This window comes from Crocuta crocuta, unplaced genomic scaffold, assembly GCF_008692635.1.
Source record: "Crocuta crocuta isolate KB4526 unplaced genomic scaffold, BGI_CrCroc_1.0 scaffold255, whole genome shotgun sequence".
NCBI classification, from domain to species: domain Eukaryota; kingdom Metazoa; phylum Chordata; class Mammalia; order Carnivora; family Hyaenidae; genus Crocuta; species Crocuta crocuta.
Genome location: NW_027530670.1, coordinates 2109058 through 2128966, shown reverse-complemented (window position 1 = coordinate 2128966; position 19909 = coordinate 2109058).

The window sequence follows — 19909 nt, the reverse complement described above, 5'->3', positions numbered from 1 at the left end:
GTGGGATCTGTGTGACACAAGCCCTTCTCCACTGCCCCCAGGGCAAATGCAGTGAGATTGGCTGTGAAGTAGCCTGTCACACTCCTTGTCCCTTGATGTGCTCTGTCTTTTTGGTCTCTACAGAGACAGAGCAAAGATTCTCAGAACAGGATGCAAAAGACTTAGGCTCTTCCCAAAGCTTGGCCTCAGCAATGATGCCCACTGGGTGCTGGAGACCTCGGCGAGGAGTGCCCTGGCTTCCCTCCAGCCCCAGAAGGCTTCCCCCAAACATCCTTGACAGCCAGACACTATCAGAAAACTGTAGGCAAGGCTGGGTCCAGATCAGTGTGTGGAGGCCAATGAGAGGAGAGGCCCCCAAATGCGAGCAGCATGCCTTCCAGTGCCTCCATGGGGGAAACAGGCCCTTTAGGCCTGTGCGACTTCACAGCCCCAAGAAGCCCAGGCATGGCTCCCTCCCACGGGGCAGGGCCTCAGCTCTGGAGGGGCAGCTGCCCCGTGCCTTGGCTCTGGCCTCCTTCAGTGGGGGTGCAGGATGAGGGCAGTCACCTTGGAAGGGCCAGAGATCCCGTGCCCCTTCAGCCCAAGCTCATGTCCCAGCATATATGACCCTCCTATTGTTGGGAAGGTGGTTCTGCCCCTGACCCTACTCCCCAAGGAATCAAGGCCCTCAAACTAGAGCACATGGAGTTCCAGGCTCAAACTGTGCCCTTGGGAGCCCCGGGCTCTGGGGTCTCTCGCTACCTTAGGCACAGTGTGGCAGAAGAGCTCAGTGTGGAGGAAGAGCCTCCCTGGGCTCTCCTCAGTATCCTAGATGGGCTCCGAAAGTTTCTCCAAGGCCTCTGAGAGGAGCCCCCTCCAGCCCCACCCTGAGGCCCCTCCCTGTTCTTCCCCATGTTCTCAGGGCTCCCCAGACCACAGAGTCCACTTCAACCCATTCTTACTTGGCAGGGTGGTTGCATGGGGGCAGGGGTGACGACTCTCGGTGTTTCCTGACAACAGGCTGGGGGACTCAAGCACCAATGTGAAGCTGAAGAGTGTCGTGGAGACAGGGGGCGGTGAGACCGAGTCTGCCCAGGCCACGCCCGTGGCTGGGGTGTGGCCCTGGGCCTGGGGAGGGTCGCTGTTTGAGCGGAGGACGCAGCTTTATAAAATGACTCCGTAAGTATGGCCTGGGCAGGTGGGGCCACAGGCCCCCACTGCCCCACCTGGGACGTGGGCATGGACCAGGCATGCCTGCCGCAGGCGACCCTGCAGCAGGGAGTGGGGGACCCTGAGAGCTGGGAGGCTCCTGGTGTCAGGGAAACACAAGTGCTTGGGCCAAGGCAGAGGCTGGCTCTGGGCCTCTGGGGAATAAGGGAGGCCAGGTGCTCTCGGGGGCCTGTGCAGTACTGTCCCTAATGTTCGAGGCCACCAGGCTGTGGTCTTCCCTTGAGTGTTGTGTGTGTATGTGTGCACGCACGTGCGCACACGGATGTCCACACACATGAGAGGCTGTGGTCTCTGCCATGATTACTGACTCCATTGGCCCAAATTAAGAACCCTCTGGACTCAGGAGTCCAGGAAGGCAGGCCCATGACTTCTCTCTTAGACATCAAAGTCTCTAGAAAAGTGATTTGTCTCATGTGAACCTATGGGAGGGTTTGAAAAATCCATATTGCCAGGCCCTCCCGCCAGAGTAACTATGATGGGGCCCAGGAATCTCTATTTTTAAAGCCCCACTGGGTGATGTTGATAGATCGCTGTAGCTGAGTGAGGAATCCATTGCTCTGGAGGGACGCCTACCCTGAGCCAGTCTTATTGTGGGCGTGTGCTGTCTCAGGCCTCTGCCTGCAGTACCGTTAGACACTCGTGCTTTGACCCTTGCAGATGCTCTGACCAATCAGAATCTCACGTAAAGGAAGACCCAACATGCTCTGCAGTAACCTCTTCCTGGGGCACAAGAGGAGAAAGCATGGTGAACGGGGTGGCCCTTGAGGGAAAAGAGACCCAGGAAGGGCTGGACTCAGGAGGAAGGACCTTTGCATCCCAGTGTCTGGGGCTTCATACACGGGCCAGTGGCTCAGAGCCCAGGGCAGCCATGGGGCAACCCCTGCATAGCCCCCATCCAGTCCCGTGGATGAGCCTGGCTCATTCAGGACAGACCCAAGGAAGAATAGGACTCAAAGAGTGGACTTCTGGAAGGTAGACATGCACAAGGATAGTTGTGAATTTTTGTTGGTAGAGTTGTTTTATTTTTTAAAATAATTTTTTAATGTTTATATATTTTTATGAGAGAGAGGGTAAGCACAAGGCGGGGGTGGGGGGTGCAGAAAGAGAATGAGACACAGAGTCTGAAGCAGTTTCCAGGCTCTGAGCTGTCAGCACAGAGCTGGATGTGGGGCTCGAACCCACGAACCATGAGATCATGACCTGAGCCGAAGTTGGACGCCACCCAGGAGCTCTGGTGGAGTTGCTTTTTAACATTTTTAATGCATTAAAAAAAAAAAAGAATCCACTGAATTAAAAGTGATCCTTAAGGCCCTCATCATTAACACAATGGTTACTGACTTCACTGAATAGACATGAAGTAGCTGCCAGGACATTTACACGGTGAAGCCAGAGTCTGAGTTGGTCTGAGCCAGTTTCCTTCCTGTCCGGCCTGCCCAGGGGCATGTATTCATGTGCCCACACCACACGCTTCCTGGCTCCCTGGCTGTGGAGCATCTGAGGTGCTCACTCGACCCAGTTTGCTGCGTCAATCCCCAAGTGCTGAACCTCTGGGCTCTTTCCAATTCCTTGCTATTATAAATATCACTGCTATGAATATCTCTGTACAAATTACTTTCTTAGTATTTTACTGGGAAGTGTTCCCCAAGTGGAATTACTAAGTCAAAGGGCACAAGCAATTTTATAGCTCTTGTCACATATTACTAGATGGTTCTCCAGAAATACTGAGCCTGTTTACCATGACACCGATTGTGTATGGCTGTCCCTACCGCCCTCCAATATCGAGGTTCATTGTTTTTACTTGTTGGGAGCTGTAGTATTTTGGTTTGGCTTTTCCCCATTGCCGTATTTGTCAGGAGTGGCTCTTTAACCTTGATTTCGGTGTGGCATTCCCTGGAGGACCCCGAGAACCTGATGGGCAGCATTTGCTCTACAGGAATCATGGTGGGGTCATTTTTGAGTCAAAGAGCTGGCCCAGGGCCTGGAAACAGGAAGTTTGGGTTTTCTAGACTTACTCAGGTCGCAGCTCCCAGCAGGAGGCCAGCATGCACCCCGGGACCACTGTTCCAAACGCTCTGATGCTGGGTATGCTTTGGAAGCAGAAGCACTTGTCCCAGGGAGAAGACTGAAATGAAGGGGAGAGGGAAAGCCCGTGACCCCAAGCTCGTCGTTGGCCTGGCACGCTCTGCTGGGGGGAATACATAGCCACCTGCCCAGCCGTGGCCTTGAGGGTGCACAGGTGGGCCTGGAGATAAACCAGATGTGGGGCTTTATAGTACACTTGCCTGTTGTCTTGATCTTGAAGCTCACTGGGGAAGCTGCACCCAGAGCTTGTCCACTGCCTGTCAGACCAGGATTTTGACCAGAGGCCAGCTGGGTAAGACCAGGAGTGTTTATTGAGGTCTGGGCCCTTCGGTCTTGGCTGAGGTCCAAGCCTGGGGAGTTTGGGAGACGATAGGCATTAGGGAACATTGCCTTGAATCAGCATCCGAAACTGGCCTGAAGATAATGCAGAGGGTCAGTGCAATCATCATGCAATCAGGGACTCAAGCCAGAGGCAGTGAGGTTCAGGGCATCATACCCCTAAAGAAATCTAGGTGCCACAGCTGTCGTAGGCAGGGCCATGGCGCACCCTTTGACCTCAGAACAGGCCAGATGAGGGAGATGGATAATTCCAAGCAGACAGGGCTGGTGGGCAGTGGCAACTAGCCTAGCATGTGAGGCTGAAGTCATGGAGTCAAAGGACTCAGAAAACCTGAGAACAAAGAGACAGATATGGACATTCAAGGGTAGTCTGGGCAGGATGGAGCAGTGGCAATAGGCAGTTTGTACAACCAAGGGGCCTCAGAGTTTCTGTACCAAGGGTCTCTCCGTGTGGAAGCAGGATGCTGGGGAAGAGTAGGACAGGGTCAGTATGTGGTAGGACAGACAAGAGGGACCAGACTCTTAAAGGGGAATTGGCAGAAGCTGGCCAGGGGATCCACATTCCAGCCCAGCAGCTGCATTCGGCCAGGCCTCCTGTCTGCAGAGGGCCAGCCCCAGTCGTGGGCGTCAGGCTGAAGGTAAGGCATGCATGTTGTTGGGTACCAGGGAGATCTCCTGGGCCTACCTAAGTCCTCTAGGCTTTGGGCAGGCAGCAAATCCCCTTTCCCTCTCATTCCTGGCTTGCTGCTCATGTGGCCAGCTTGGTGGGGCTGGGCCAGTGGTAATGGACAGAGGAGACAGAGTAGATACCCCAGCATCCCCAAATGGTAACTAGACAGAGTTGAGAAATGATTTGGTGCAGCAGAAGTATGGACTTTAGATTCAAATAACCTGATCTGATCCTGGTACTACATGTTACTGTGTGACCTCAGTTTAACATCTCCGAGCCTCAGTTTCCTCTTCTGTAAAATGGAGATACTCATTAGAGCATGGTTGAAAAGATTAGAAAAGAATACATGAGGGCGCCTGGGTGGCTCAGTCGGTTGTGTGTCTGACTCCTGATTTTGGCTCAGGTCATGATCCTAGGGTCATGGACTTGAGCCCTGTGTCAGCATGGAGCCTGCTTGGGATTCTCTCTCTCTCTCCTCCTCTCCCCAGCTCATGCTGTCTCTCTCCCTCTCTCTAAAAAAATAAAAAAAAAGAATACATGTAAGTGCTCCGCACACATAGTTATTGCTCAGCAGATGCCAGTTTCCTTCGTTTTGCCTCCTCACATACCTAGAGCAGGTTGAGTGTCTGCATAGGCCCACGTCTGCTTCCTCCCTGGGCCAGGAGGTCCTTAGGTGGGGGAGTGGGGAAGCAGGGGGCATGGTGGAAGGGGCAGCATGCTCTCTGCTAAGCTGGAATAGAACCTCAGCTTCCGGGTTAATTTACCTGGGGCTCACGGTGGGTGTATAACCTGGGAAGCAGCAGGTTGGTGGGTTAAATGCTGGCAGGTTTCTGAGCCTGTTTCCTTATTTGAAAACTGGGTATATTCACACCTCACCTCCGGAGGTTGGGTGAAGTGTAGCCAGCACACTTGGACACTGCTGGTACCACTCAGGCACAAGCAGGGCCCGTACCTCTGTGGCGGCATGGTTTCTGCGGCTGCTGACACCCCTGTGGCCTGCAGAATCCTCCCCTTGTGGGGAGTTTCTTTGACCCCAGGGCCCAGCTTGGAGTCTGACAGACATGGAACGGGGCACATGTGTGGTGGTTAGTGTTCACTCTGCCTGATCATGTCATCCTAGAGTTGGCTGAGGCGAGAGGGCCCAGGGGGAAGCTGCCCTGCAGTCATTGGGACCCATGGGGGCCCTGGGGACACTCCGCAGTTCCTCTCTCTCATGGGGGATTCTGACGGTGGCAGGTGCCAGCTAGTCTGCTAAGGCGCCAGGCTGAGATCTTGTCTGGCACCTGGCCGGACAGCGTTCTCCCTGCAGAAGCTGTTACCAGAAGCAGGCAGCACAGAGGTGAGGGATTCGGGGGACGGCCAGCGCAGGGCAGGAGCCGGCGAGGCTAGGGGTGGCAAGCTACTCCGTGCAGTCCAGAGGGAGCTGGCCCTGGGCTCGGTCCCCGGATGCATCATCTGCCAGTGCCCTGGGGCTGATCCCAGGCCTGGTCCCTCACTATGCAAGGGGTTGGACCCTACTCCTCTCTGGGGGCAGGAGGACCGCACAAAGGTTGCAGACGTGTGGACAGAGTCAGTCCCCGAAGCGGCTACAGCCTCCCCCAGGGCCTCCTTGCTTTAGGCACCAGCGCTGTGGGGCAAGAGGGTTCCGGGTTTCTGAATCCCATTCTGTCACTTGCAAGCTGGAGACCCGAGGCAATCTAGCCTGTCTGACTCTTTGAGTCCCTTTCTGGAAAATGCCATCCTGCGTCAGGCACTGTGCTTGTGCTGGGCAAGCAGCAGGGGGCAGAGCTGGACCTGGTCCCTGGAGCTTGTGGTCTAGAAGCCAGACTGCTTGTTACGCCCGATGATGCAGGCAGTGCTTGGGACTTTGACTGTGGTCACAAAAGCACTCTGAAGGGCTGTAAAGCTGCCTGCACAAGCTCGGTCCCTACTGTATACAGCCTCCTTGCTCTTACTCTGTTGCTGATGTCCATTTTGAACCTGGAACCCCAGCAATCTCTTCCTCATCTGCTCCCCATTCTTCCAGTGTCTGGCTCCAAGAAGACACTGGTCTGTCTTCCTTCCACCAACAAGATTAGTAACACTCACTCTTTACCGAACATTGGGTCTCTAGCACAATGGGATTGTCAGCAAACTGGTTTTTCCCCAGATTCCTTCCTGCTCACCAGCGTCAAGGAGAGCTCCTACAGAGATCCCACAGCCCCGGGGTTTGGACCCCCGCTCTGCTCCTGACTAGCTGTGCCAGAACTCCGGCAAGTTGTATCCCCTTCTGGAACCTGTTTCCTGATCTGTAAAATGGGAACTTTCTCTGTAGGGCTGCCATAGAGATTAAATGAGATCTTGCACATGCAGCTTTTAGCTCAGTGCTTAAGCACATAGTAGGTGTCTAATACATGCTAGCTTCTGTTATCACTCTGTGCCTAATATTTGAAGTGGATGACTGGGACAGTTACTCTCACTTATTCACTCAGCCAACTTTTATCAATCTTCTGCCTTGTTCCAGGTGCTATCCCAGGTACAGGGGATAGAGCGGGGAGCCAAACAGGGAAGATGCCTGCCCTTGGGGAGCTCCAATTCTTCTTGTTTCCACAGTTACAAACTGAAGCCTCTGCTGTCAGCCCTCCCCAGCTCTCAATCTGCACCTTCCCGCAGGACTCTCCGATTTTCCATCTCCTCACCCCTCCTCTCCCTGAGCTCCACTTCCTATAGGTGCTGGAACCTAGTACATCCAAACAGGGACTCAAACCTGCCCCTCCCACCGCATTCCTGGAGAGGGTCCCCTGTACTCCAGCCCCACCTCAGACATGTAGCTGCCCCCTCATCTTCACCTGCATCAGGGCATCACCTCTTACAGAGTGCTTGCTACGGCAGCACAAGGCTGAAGCCTGCCTTTCTTTCTTTCTTTTTTTAAATTTACATCCAAGTTAGCATATAGTGCAATAATGATTTCAGGAATAGAATTTAGTGAGGCATCACCTACTTATAACCCCCAGTGCTCATCCCAACAAGTGCCCTCCTTAATGCCTATCACCCACTTAGCCCATCCCCCCACCCAACACCCCTCCAGCAACCCTCAGTTTGTTCTCTGTATTTAAGAGTCTCTTGTGTTTTGTCCCCCTCTCTGTTTTTATCTTATTTTTATTCCCCTTCTCTTATGTTCATCTGTTTTGTATCTTAAATTCCGTATATGAGTGAAGTCATATGATATTTATATTTCTCTATAAAATCATTTAATCTCTTGACATGCCTAAGAAATAGTTCCCATTATTTGCAGATGAGAAAACTGAGGCCAGAACGGTTAAATAAATAGCCCAAGATCTCACTCGTATAGGACCAGAATAAAAGCCCAGGCAGTCTGGCCTCAGAAACTGTCTCTAGAGGCTGGATCCCTGCTCCAAGGGCTGCTGTGATCTCCCTCATGGGGTTGGACCATGTCACGTTCCCTGGCGTCAGCCACCCCCGGGGTTTCCCACTGTTAAGAGATTCAGGGCCAAGCACTCAGCCTGGCCCCAGATAACCTCCCCTTTACCCTCCCCTCAATTCCTGCTCACGGTTCCAGCCACACCACCCACCTCAACGCCCTCCTGCCTCCCGCATCTCTCCCTTTACCTTTATTAAATTTCATTCTGGGGGCACCTGGGTGGCTCAGTCGGTTGAGCGTTCGACTCCTGGCTTCGGCTCAGGTCATGATCTCACAGGTCATGAGGTGGAGCCCGTTTCAGGCTCCTAATTGAGTATGGACCCTGCTTGGGCATCTCTCTCTCTCTCTCTCTCTCTCTCTCTCTCTCCCCCCCTTCTCTCTCTTCCCCCCTCTTTCTCCCTCTGCCCTTCTCCCCTGCTTGTTCTCTTTCTCCCTAAAATAAAAAAATAAACTTAAGATAAAAAGAATACATTCATAAACACAAACAAAAAAACAAACCAAAACAAAAACTTGAATCCAGCTTCCAATGCCACTTCTGCTGCAAAGTCCTGCCTGATAACCCTCCTCCCCGGCCAGGCTCCACTGCCCTCCCCCCTGTGCCCCCACAGCTCTGGATCCCCGCTGGCCCAGACCTCCAACTTCAGTCCACCTGGGATTATCCTGTGTTGAGTCTGCGTCCACCCATGTCCTCCACTGCCCCGTGGTCTTCACCCGCTGGCCCCAGTCCCGGCCACTGACAGGCTGGGTGCCAAGCGAGCCTCAACACTGAAAGAACAGAGCCCACCTACGGTGTCACTTGGTGATTTGGGGCAGGAAAGTACCAAATGTCTTTCTGTTCTCCCATCTAGTCCTGCTGCAGAAACCAGACATAGGGAATGATTCCCACATTGTCAGATCCCAGAACGGCTGAGCCGGAAGGGCCAGTAGCGGTCATCTGTGGTAATCCTTTATCTTTGCAGTGTTGGACTGCGGCCCAGAAAGGGGGAAAGCCCTAGAAGCTGTGACTAGCGTTCAGACTAGCCAGAGTCCCAGCTGCGGTGCTGAGCTGCTCTATCTTCTCTTTGCTCTTTCTCTACATCAACTACCTGCTGTGGTAACGACAGTTCCTCAAGCTGCAAATCAGCCCCGGCAGTATCGTCCCTGCTTTCCAGATAACTGCGTGCACACTTACCCCTTTGTTATCACAATTGTACATTCTCATTTTCTTATTGAGTGTCTTATTTTAGTAACTGACATTTAAATTAAGTTCTTAAGGAGAATGGGGTATATTTCTGGGTTACTTATTTTCTTCCCTTGAAGCTTCCTGTGTGATTCAAGTCCATTACCACACAGTTTGAGTTGCTATAGCTTTATCATGTATTTTACTATCTAGTGGGACCAGTCCTCTTCTCATTAACCATCATTATCAGAATTTTCTTTGTTTTCTTGCTTACTTTTGTTTTGCTTCCAGAATATTGTTACCTGGGTTATCTAGAGGAATGAAGGNGGCAGTCAGCACAGAGCCCGATGCGGGGCTCGAACCCACGAACTGCGAGATCATGACCTAAGCGAAAGTCGGACGCTTAACCGACTAAGCCACCCAGGCGCCCCTTTAATAATTTTTTTTTAATGTTTATTTATTTTTGAGGTAGGGAGGGGCAGAGAGAGAGGGAGATGGAGGATCCAAAGAGGGTTCCACGCTGAAGCAGAGAGCCAGATGTGGGGCTCGAACTCCCAAACCATGAGATCATGACCTGAGCCAAAGTCAGATACTTAACTGAGCCACCCAGATGCTCCTGAATTGAGTACTCTTTTTTTTTTTTAAAGTTTATGTATTTTGAGAGAGAGGGAGAGAAGGAGAGGGGGAGAAACAGAGAGATCATGGGAGGGGCAGAGAGAAAAGGAGAGAATCCCAAGCAGGCTCTGAGGTGTCAGCACAGAGCCCAATGCAAGGCTCAAACTCACGAACTATGAGATCATGACCTGGGCAGAAGTCAGATGCCTAACTGACTGAGCGACCCAGGCGCCCCTGAATTGAGCATTGTTAGCTCATGGCTCTGAAAATGGAAGAAACCCCTCGATTGGGTGAAACAGGCAGGCAAGCAAGGAAGTAGTGACACCAACTCCCTGACTAGCCCCCTCCCTCACCCTTGTCCCCCCTTCTGCTGTCCTGGGACTGTGGCTGTCCCTGAGCCTAGGACCCCTTGGGCAGCCTCCTGTGTAGTGGGGGAATCCGGGGAGTGGGCTGGCTCACGTGAGCACTGCACACACACTGTTGTGTTGGGGTGGATCCCCACCTCCCCGCCCCTGCCCAGGCTTCCTAATGAGTGTCTCCACCCCTTGATCCTTATGTTTTGGTTCAAGGGTTTGTCTGCCTCTCCTGCTCACTCTCCTAAAGGGTTGTTACCTCAAAAATACCTCTTATTAGCCTGTTTACTTCTAAAAACACTCAGTTGAGGTACAGAGTAGACACCTAATTATATCACTGACCCAACTGCTTTATGAGACAAAACTTAGAAACACTGTTGGGTGACATTAGCAAGTCAAGGGGTGGGAGGGTCCCTTGGCTTTCTTATCATAGAGCCCACATTCACAAACCAGCTTGTTCACCCGCCTTTCTTTAGATCACCATCCACGGGAACCTTAAGAAATCCCTGCACTTTATCAAGTTCCAGAATCCTCTTGGTATTTTGCTTGGAACTGAAATGAAATGTAATTTAGGAAGAATTACTATCTTTAAAATAGTCTTCTTATCACATTACTGAGAATCTCGATTATTTTGTCATTTTCTTCATATGAATCACAAATAACTCTCATCAATATTGTTTTAAAACCTTCACACATACTCTTACCATTGTAAATGAAATATCTTCATTTTCATTCTGTAAAACTTTATTATTTTGTAATAATAAGAGAAATTTTATTGACTTTTCTTTTTTATGTATTTTTTTAAAGTTTATTTATTTTGAGAGAGACAGAGAGTGCAAGCAGGGGAGGCGCAGAGAGAGAGGGAGACGGAGGATCTGTGCTGATAGCAGAGTCCAGCAAGGGCTCGAACTCACAAACCATGCATGAGATCATTACTGGAGCCAAAGTCAAGCTTAACTGACTGAGCCACCCAGGGGCCACTTTGTATCTTTTTATCTGGCAACTTTGTTGAACTTTCTGATTGGAGAGATTTTTCTCCTTGATCCCTTATGTTTTCTCAGGATCCCCATACAGTGTTATCACTTGTAATAACAAAAATTGTGACTCCTCCTTTCTAATACAGTAGACTAATGACTGTTACTCAGTGTTGCCATCAGGAACTTAAAAAAAATACAGGTAGCCGGGCCTATTCCGTCCCCATAACCACAGCCTTGGGCTCAGCAACAGGGCCTGGGTCTGGGAGCAGTGGGCTGAGAGGTAGATTCCAGACCAAGGAGATGGTGCTGCAGCGCTGGAAAGGGCATGAGGGTGGCGTGTCTGGAAGTAAGCCAGTATGGAGAGCAGAAGCATGATTGGCTTGGTAACCCTTTAACATTTTTGGTGGGTGAGCAAGGGAAGGCAGTAAAGGATGTTAGGCGGCAGGTGCAATGGCAGATTTGCTCGGTGAAAAGATCACTCTTGCTGCCATGTGAGAAGAGACTGCAGGGCGGCCAGAGGGAAAGGGGGTGCACAGCATTATGTAACAACAGCTAAGTCACACGTCTCCTCACTATGTGCCAGGCGCTGTTTGTGGTGGCTCGTGTATATTAACCATCAAGTTCCCAGGCACACAGGGAGTTGGTGGCAGAGCCCGGCTTAGAGCCAGCAGACTTGGCTCCAGGGTCCACTCTCAAGCCACAGCTTGTCCCACGCACAGACGAAGTAGTTTGGATGATGGTGGGGGCATTGGAGGTGGTGAGAAGGGGACCAGTCAAAGAGTTACTTAGTATTTAATATCAGCTGGACCCGGTGATGGATTGGATATCCAGAAGGGCGAGATATCAAGTACTCATTCTCCCACATGTTTGTGGCCATTTGGAGTTTCTCTGGGACTTGGATGTGCAGTACCCATTGGGTTGTTCCTCTGCACACATCACCCCTACTCTTTTTCACAGGGAGGGAAGGAAACCAGACTCACTTGCCAGGGTGCATTCTGAACCTCTGTCTGTCTTCTGGGTGTGTGGCTGGGTAAAGGATAGGTATCTGCTCACCATACCCTTTGCTTGGGAGGTAGGAGAGCGAGGTGAGCCTGATCTGAGTGTTCCTTACTCTGCTCTCCAAGGACAACTAGAAATGTGTGTCCTTTTCATATAAATTGTCTGATGGGGCCCTAGATAATGCAGCTCCAGTGATATGAAGGCCCCAGATAGTAATCTTACAAACTGATACATTGAGGCCAAGAAAACTGGGACGGGACTTGCCTGTCGTCACAGGAGGCCAGGGACTGAGCCCTGGAACTCAGGTTTCCCAATGTCCAAGACATTGGCGGCATCTTCAGTGCAAGTGAGGGAGCAGCAAGTGTCTGCCCTGGTGGGGGGCCAGGAGAGGATCCTGCAGTGCGTCAGAGCCAAGGGCAAAGCTAAGGACAGGTCAGTGGAGCCAGAGAAATGGGTACCGATGGCTCACGAAATCCAGATGGGCTGAGGTGTGGGTATGGGAAGCTGGGACACATTACAGAGACCTGGGGGATTTGGGATCAGGTGGCCAGGAGGCTGGGGCAGAGCAGAGGGTGACTGGGTGTGTGACTGGGCACCTCCCAGGGTCCTGCCCACTGGGGAATGGAGACCTCTGAAGTCCATTCGGGGGGCAGGCCCAGCTTGCCTGTCTCCAGGGAGACCCCCCAAAGTCCTGACAAATGTGAGGGCCAGGACAGGGCCGACTGGCTTATGATGACCAGCTCAGAATCCATCCTGCTGACTAGAACCCCTGTCTCCAGGGCCCCTGCTCCTTGCCAACCTCAAAGTGTCAGGGTCAGGGGGGCGCAGGCTCTCTGGCGGCAGGGAGGGTGGTGTCTACAGAGGAGCCATGTGGGAAGGTGGGCTGTGATGGGGACTAGGAGTCAGGGAGAGATGAAGAGAGAGGTCCGAGGCAGCCTGGAGTTGGAGAAAGGCAGAGCCGGATACTGCCCCTCCCAATGCCACCAGCCCTCCAGACCTCCCCTCACTGCCTGGAAGGGGCTACACATGGCCCCCTCCCTGTGCCAGAGCTGGCCAGTGCTGTGGGGTAGGTGGCCCAGGCAAAGGGCCACCTCCGGGACTTCCTGTTCTCATCCCCAGCAGAGCTGGCAAGGGCCCTGAGGCATAGTTCTTTGGCCAGGACTGAGTAAATCCTGGCTGTTCTGAGGACCCACCGGGCTTCCGCCTCCTGTATGGTGGCTCCTCTGGGTCGGGGTCGCTGTGAGCATCAGCGAGACAATACAGTAACACTTAGCCCCGTGCCAGCCCCGGGTGAGGCCTCCGGAAGCGGGAGCTCTAATTACTAATTGTTGGCGCCTCTTCATGGTGCTTCAGACCTTCGGCCCAGCAGTCACAGGTTCACACTCCTCTCAGTTCAGCCTCACACACTCTGTGCAGTAGGCAAGATGTGCATTTAACAGACGAGGAAACTAAAGGCAAGTCTGGGCCCATGGTCCCTAGCTACCCAATGAGTTAGCAGCCCAGAGAGAACAAGAGTTTCGCTCTCCTAAATCTAGCATGTTTTCACTCCTGTGTATTACTTCTATAAAATATAAGACTTTAATCCTTATTTCAGAGTAGAGCAGACCATAACCACCCTTCATGTGCTAAAAGCCCTGCAGTGAAATCAAAGCATCAGAGAAATTTAGTAATGAAAGGTTGCCTTCAAAATGGTTCCACCCACTTGATTTTCATGAGGAACAGAGAGGCTACATACTCACTCAAGGTCACACAGCACAGAGCGAGCACTGGAACCTGAGGTGTTCTTTCCTCTATAGTCGCTACTATTATAGGTCTTGGAACTTTTATCTCACTTCAGAGATGGGAAAACTGAGCCACAAAGGTAAAACTATGGACTCCAGTCCACTGCACTGCCTTTCCAGACACTGCTGCTTCAGTAACCTGGTGGCTCTAATCTGATACTTGTGAACCATCTGCAGCACAAGGGAAGGCCATGGAGCGAAATGTTGGTGTACTGGGAGTAACACACTTTGCAAATTGTTTAAATTGCATTTCAGGGTCTGATTCCTTTTGCTAGAGAGATTGGTTTATGAATTCAGGGTAGGGTTTAAAATGCATTTCACATTTTAAATAACCATGGTTTTCTTAGGTGAAGAAGAATAACAGGTCAAAAGCGCACACTCACTGGCTTTTCTGAAAGGTTACAAAATAAAATGCTCTTTGCTGGAGGATATGAAGGCACTGGCTCTCTGTTTGACAAAGGAGAGGGCTCTGCTAGATAAATCCTGCATTATGAACAACTGAGAGCTCTGTCCCTCTCTTCCTGATCAGCTTAATTCCTTGTTGCTTATCTGCAAATCCAATAATGCCAGTAAAACAAACCCCTCGGGCAGGCTGAGCTCAGTGGCCTGGGCGCTCCTCCTCAGAAGCCTTTTTTGTGTTTATAACTTCAGTTCCTGCTCCCTGGAGAGTGGGGCTTAGAAGCCCCTTCAGGAAGTGGGCAGGAGGACTTGTCTGGGAGCCTTGGCTTCCCCAGGAGGGGCCTCCCTGCCCCCAGCCCCAGCCTGGTGCCCTCTGAACAGGAAACTCAGCAGATTCTCAGAGTGGAGCCCGGGAACTGGGCACCGAGCAGGTATTAAGATCCAGCATCCTTCCCGCACACCCCCTGTGCCTCTCCAAGATAAATAACCTGTTGCCGATTGCAGACATCTCTTGTGCCCGCATGCTTAGAGTGCGGCCACCTGGGTGTCATCTTGCTGATGTATCATACTTTACTAGGTGACTAAGGGTATTTCCACTGCACACCTTTTAAAATATTTTTCATTTGTTTACGAAAGCCACGGTGCATCAATAGTATTTATTTACTGTTCATTTCCCCCAACTGGGGGCGGGGGTGTTTTCTGTGCCCTTAGGGGTTACGAGGCACTCATGGGAGCTGAAAACTGGACCTGAGAGGAAGTCCAGCACCTGGAAGGAGGAGCCACCTGTAAAGAGGGTGTGGTCCTAGGGTGACCTAGCTGGTGGCACTAGACTGTGTCTCTCTTTTCATGAGACCATTCATGTATGTGCCAGCACGTGGAGCTTCTTTATAGGACATTATTTCCTGTAATATCGTATCCCATCTCATAAATCTGTTCCTCTGTCGTTACAAACTTCCCATGAGGGGCGCTTAATGATCCATCCTGTGAACAGAGAGTTCTTTACTTAACAGAGTCCCAACTGATAGATATTTTGTACCCCAAACTCCTGCCAATTTCTCCTGTTAGAAATACAGCTGTCACGACTATCTGTATGTAAATGTAGCAGAGTTCTTGCACAGAGAGTCATGACACTGAGGCTTTTCTTTCCAGAAAGCAACTTTATTTGTGCAGGCACGGCTCAGTTGAGTTCGCACCCGAAGAACTCAGCGTCCCAATGCCACATGGCATAGTTTTCTAAATACATTTTCTACTTTTCTGTCTCCCATATATGGTAACACACAAACATGCAGTCCGATTTAGTGGTCTCATGGTACAAGGTCATGAGGGATGTTGGCACATACGCATTAGCCAGGTTGCCATGAGATTTTCTTTTTCTTTCCTTAGAGAGGGGACCCTACCACATAAACTTTTGATTCCTGCATATTTCCCCTGGCTAGATTTCTAGAATGGGAATTAATGAGTCAAAGGGCTAAGGCTCTCATCATTTGGTTTTCTCTAGAGGATTGCAGTTAAGTCTATGGCTCTAGAAGTCTCTGGTGCCTGAGCTTGAGTTTGAACTCTCCCACTTATTATCTGTGTGACTTTGAGCAGGTTATGCAACCTCCTGTTTCTTCACCTGTGAAATGGGGATAATAATAGTACCTACCTCATAGTGTTGTTAGGATTTGATGAGAGGAGCCATGTGTGTGAATAGGCATGACTCATGAGGTGTCATCATAAAGCAAACTTTATTTTTGTCTCCCACGGTCTCTTTAATTTTATTCTATGGGGCTGCTTCCCCCCCCCCCCCAGAAACCTAGATGAAACTGAGGGTAAGTCCCATGACTTCTCTGGCCATTTTCAGGGAACCAGAAGTTGTCCTGTGAGTAATTAGTGTGTCCTGTCTATTGTAAGAAGCAAATCTTAAAATTGCAGAGTTAGCCGTCATGGTCTGCTGAAAGCCAGAGGCCTGTGGGAGAGGGTCCTGCTTGCAGTTCAGACTCTTTCCAGGGTCCAAGGTGAAGGGAGGGAGGGGAAGAGAGGAGAGGGGCAGGAAAATTCTTTCTCTTCTCTCTCATGTGAGTGATTTTTGCGGTTCTTGGAGACCACTGCATCACTTAGGGTGTTTCGAAGCACAGCTCCCTCGATGTGGGTGATGCTTGCTCCCCATACTCCTTAGGACACCCTGGTTCCTTTCTCAGGCCCTGGGAAGCCTGGGCCTGTCCCGTCTGCCCACTGTCACCTCCTCCCACAAGGGGGCCCTCTTGGCTGGGATCTAAGACAACCACATCTGGCCCTCATGCTGGGACCCACAGGGGTTACTGGAAATGCTCATGTATCCTTTGTCCACAAACTTGACCCTGAGGCAGCAGAGCCTTCTTGGCCATCAGGGCAGCCACCCTCATGCCCCAACACCTGCTCTCTGGATTTGCAGGCATGAATCAGTTGCCTGTGTCCCATGGCCTCAGCACCATTATGGCCTCATATGAAGCCATCCAGGGGGGTCTCAGAGCCCTACTCCCTGGACTTGAGGCAAAGGCCATGTACCCTTGTCTGCTCCCACTGAGAGTCCACTGGACCCTGAGGCTCCTTCTAAAATTCCTCTTAAACCTCTAACAACATGTTTTCCAGCCTCGCATATTTTTTATGTATTAGAGGTAGGTGTTGGCTAATGGCACAGACCCAGGTTTTCACTGCCTCTCTTCCAAGTCCCGTTTGGGGCTATCGCATGTCACTTTGGAATGTGGTATCTGTTAATTTGGAGCCTCCACTGGAGAGTTGCATTTCATCATTACCTACTGCCCTTATTTGCTTTTTATGGAACATGTGGAGAAGTGCCAGGCACAGAGCATGTACTCAACGAGCAATGGCCACGTGTGATTCCATCTACTAGGCTCCCTGCTTACATTCACTTCATCACTATTACTGTTGACTTTATCCCTATTACCTTGTTTTACGCTTTATAATTTTTATGTTTTCTGTAGACTGGTCTTGTGGTAATTTTAATTTGCTATTATCTTCTGAAGTTATTTGGAAAATACACATATTGCTTTTATTTTTTTTAATTTACTTATTATGAGAGGTGGGGGGAATGCATGTGAATGGAGTAGGGGCAGAGAGAGAGGGAAAGAGAGAGAGAATCCCAAGCAACACCACGCTGTCAGCACTAGTCCAATGCAGGGCTCAAATTCACAAACCGTGAAATCATGACCTGAGTTGAAATCAAGAGTCAGATGGCTAACTGATTGAGCCACCCAGGCACCCCTACACATATTGCTTTTAATTTTTCTAGTGCTTACCTTACATTTTCCCAAATATGTCAGTAAGCCTGTTTGCCTCACTTTAATCATGTAGAAATAGGGCAGTGGGCACTATCTGGCTGCCCACATTCATGCTATCATTTTGCCAAAAACCCTCAGTGGTGCCCTGCTGGCTCCAGAATAAAATCCAAACTCCTCAGCCTGGTGTTCAAGGTGCCAGGGGATCTAGCCCTACCATAACTTTCTAGGCCCTTCTCCTGCCATACAGGACAACTCACCTACATGCCACCACATGGGTTTGCATTTTGGTTTTCAAGTGCATTGGTCACATATTCTCATATCCCAATGCCTTTGCTCATGTCATCTGCTCTGTCTGGAATGCCCTTCCGTCAAAGAGATCAGCACGGCACCGGGCCAGTTGTAAAATCTCAGTAACTGGTAAGCTTCCCCCTTCCTTTCTTTTTAGTCTCTCAGAATCTTTCAAGGCCCGATTCAAATGTCATCTTTTTCACTCTCAGGACAGATCTGTCCTAACCCGACTTCCGTCCCTCTGGTATCACTGGCTGCCCCTCCTTTGGGCTCCCAGTACTTTGTACATCTGTACTGTAACCCCAACACCTTGGTGCTTTCCGTCTCTCCTGCCAGATGTAGTGCTCCCTGAGAGGAGCACTGCTCAAGCCCTGTGTGGACCTGTGAGCCCGGTCGGGTGCAGTCGATCCTTGATTGATTCGAATTGCCTTCCTCACCCTTCAAGGATGCAACACCCAGCTAGTAGGCAGGGCACCTTGTGATTTAGTGCCCAATCTGAATAGATATTCACTTATTATTCATATCCTTTTGCTTCCGTAATTGATTAGAGGTGAGCCACACTCAGTGTAACTGTTAGAAAAGTTAAGACTTCACGTGGAAGTAGCAGAGTGCCAGAAGGTGCCAACCTTCCTCTTTGGCTAAACTAGTCTCGCCGTGAGGAGCTTGCACTGGGGTCCTCTGGCTGGGGTGGCAGAGGTAAGGGTCTCCTCGGGGCTAAAGTCTTTCACTCCCCTCACAAACCATGGCCATGTCTGAGAATGTCTAAAAGGCAACAAGGAGAATTTAAGTTCCCAGAAAATATCTCGCTCTTGCAGGATTTGGACAGGTGGTGAGGAGGGCGTCGGGTTTGCTATGTGGCAGCGTTTCGGTAGAGATCACCTTGTTCCGTGGGCTACATTTGAAAAGCTTAGGCCCTTTCTCAAGGGTCACTGTCTAGCACAGTTGTATTTTAACCATGGCCTAGTACAGTATTCCTCATGTGGCTTTCTGGAGTGGCTTTTCGATGGAAGCCAAGGGCATACACATAAAATGTCAACCAGGGAAGCTGTTTGAGCAGAAAAACCCATTGCCAATTCTGAGTTGAGCGTGAACTCTCACGCCCCTTTGAACTCCTAGAAGCACACCCTTAGATCCTCCCCATGCACACATATCACACACCATCTAACAAATGTTCTTGTGCAGACCCATTCAGATGCAGGGACACCTTACACACACACTCTCTCTCCTCTCTCATGCACACTCACACGTACATGGCACACAGTCCCATTGGCTCCCACACATCCCATGGGCACACACACAGCCTCTATAGGACATGGGGAGCTGTCTTATTTCTGCACCTCACTCTGCGTCTAGATTTTACTCCCTTAGGACAGAATCTACAGTATCTATTTAATAGATTCAATTACTTCAGGCCCCTGAGACCTTCCAACTTGATTCTGATTGCTTTAAGGTGTCAGATAATTTGGGAATGAATGGGGGAGAGCAGCCTCAAATTCTTGAGGGGAAAATCTTCTAGGCTCTAAGTCTAGTCTAGACTTAAGTGGTAGCTGCTGACAGCAGTTTGGGGAACCTGGTCTGGATGGTGGGACCAACCTCTTGGTGCTAGGCAGGGCTCGTCCTCTGGTCTTGTAGGACAGAGGCCCTCAGGGTAGTGCTTTGTGGCCTCCAAGGCAAGGACCAGTCCCTTCCTGCTGATCTTCCTGGGAACCTGATTGGTGGAACTGAGGCCTATGCCAAATGTCTCAACAGGCAAGGAAACAGGCCAGCTTTCTGCCCCCTGGCACTTCCCCTGGGGTGACTTCTTTTGTCTGCTCTATGTCCCCTGTGACAGTGATAGCTCTCAGAGGTTGGTAAATAATCAGAGGTCACAGCCTTCAGAGAGTGTCGATGTTGTGCCAGACGGAGATGGATCTAACCTGTCCAACACTCCAGAAACCTGAAGAAAGAGGCTGGGTGTGCGTGCATGTGCACTGCATGAACTGTGAAGGGAGGCAGGAGGCGAAGGGCCGGGGCTGTGGACCCAGCCCGCTGTGTGTGTGAATCCTAGCTTCGCCGTTGAACAGCTCTATGGCTTTCGGTAAGATCTTTGCCTGTGTGTGTCCCAGTTTCTTCTGCTATAAAATGGGTATGATAACAGCATCTCCCTCCTGGGGTGGTTGTGAGGATGAAATCAGTTGCAGTGTAGAGATAGCACTTGGTGCTCAGCAAATGCTCCAGACATTTGGTTATTGTTTTTATAGTTAACGGGCAAGGCCAGGCCAGGCGGAAAGCTTGGAATGGAGTCCTAGCTGCTGAGCTAGGGCAGTAGGATGGGGGCCCTCCCTCAGCCCAGCTAGTTCTCCACCACCCCCCCCCCC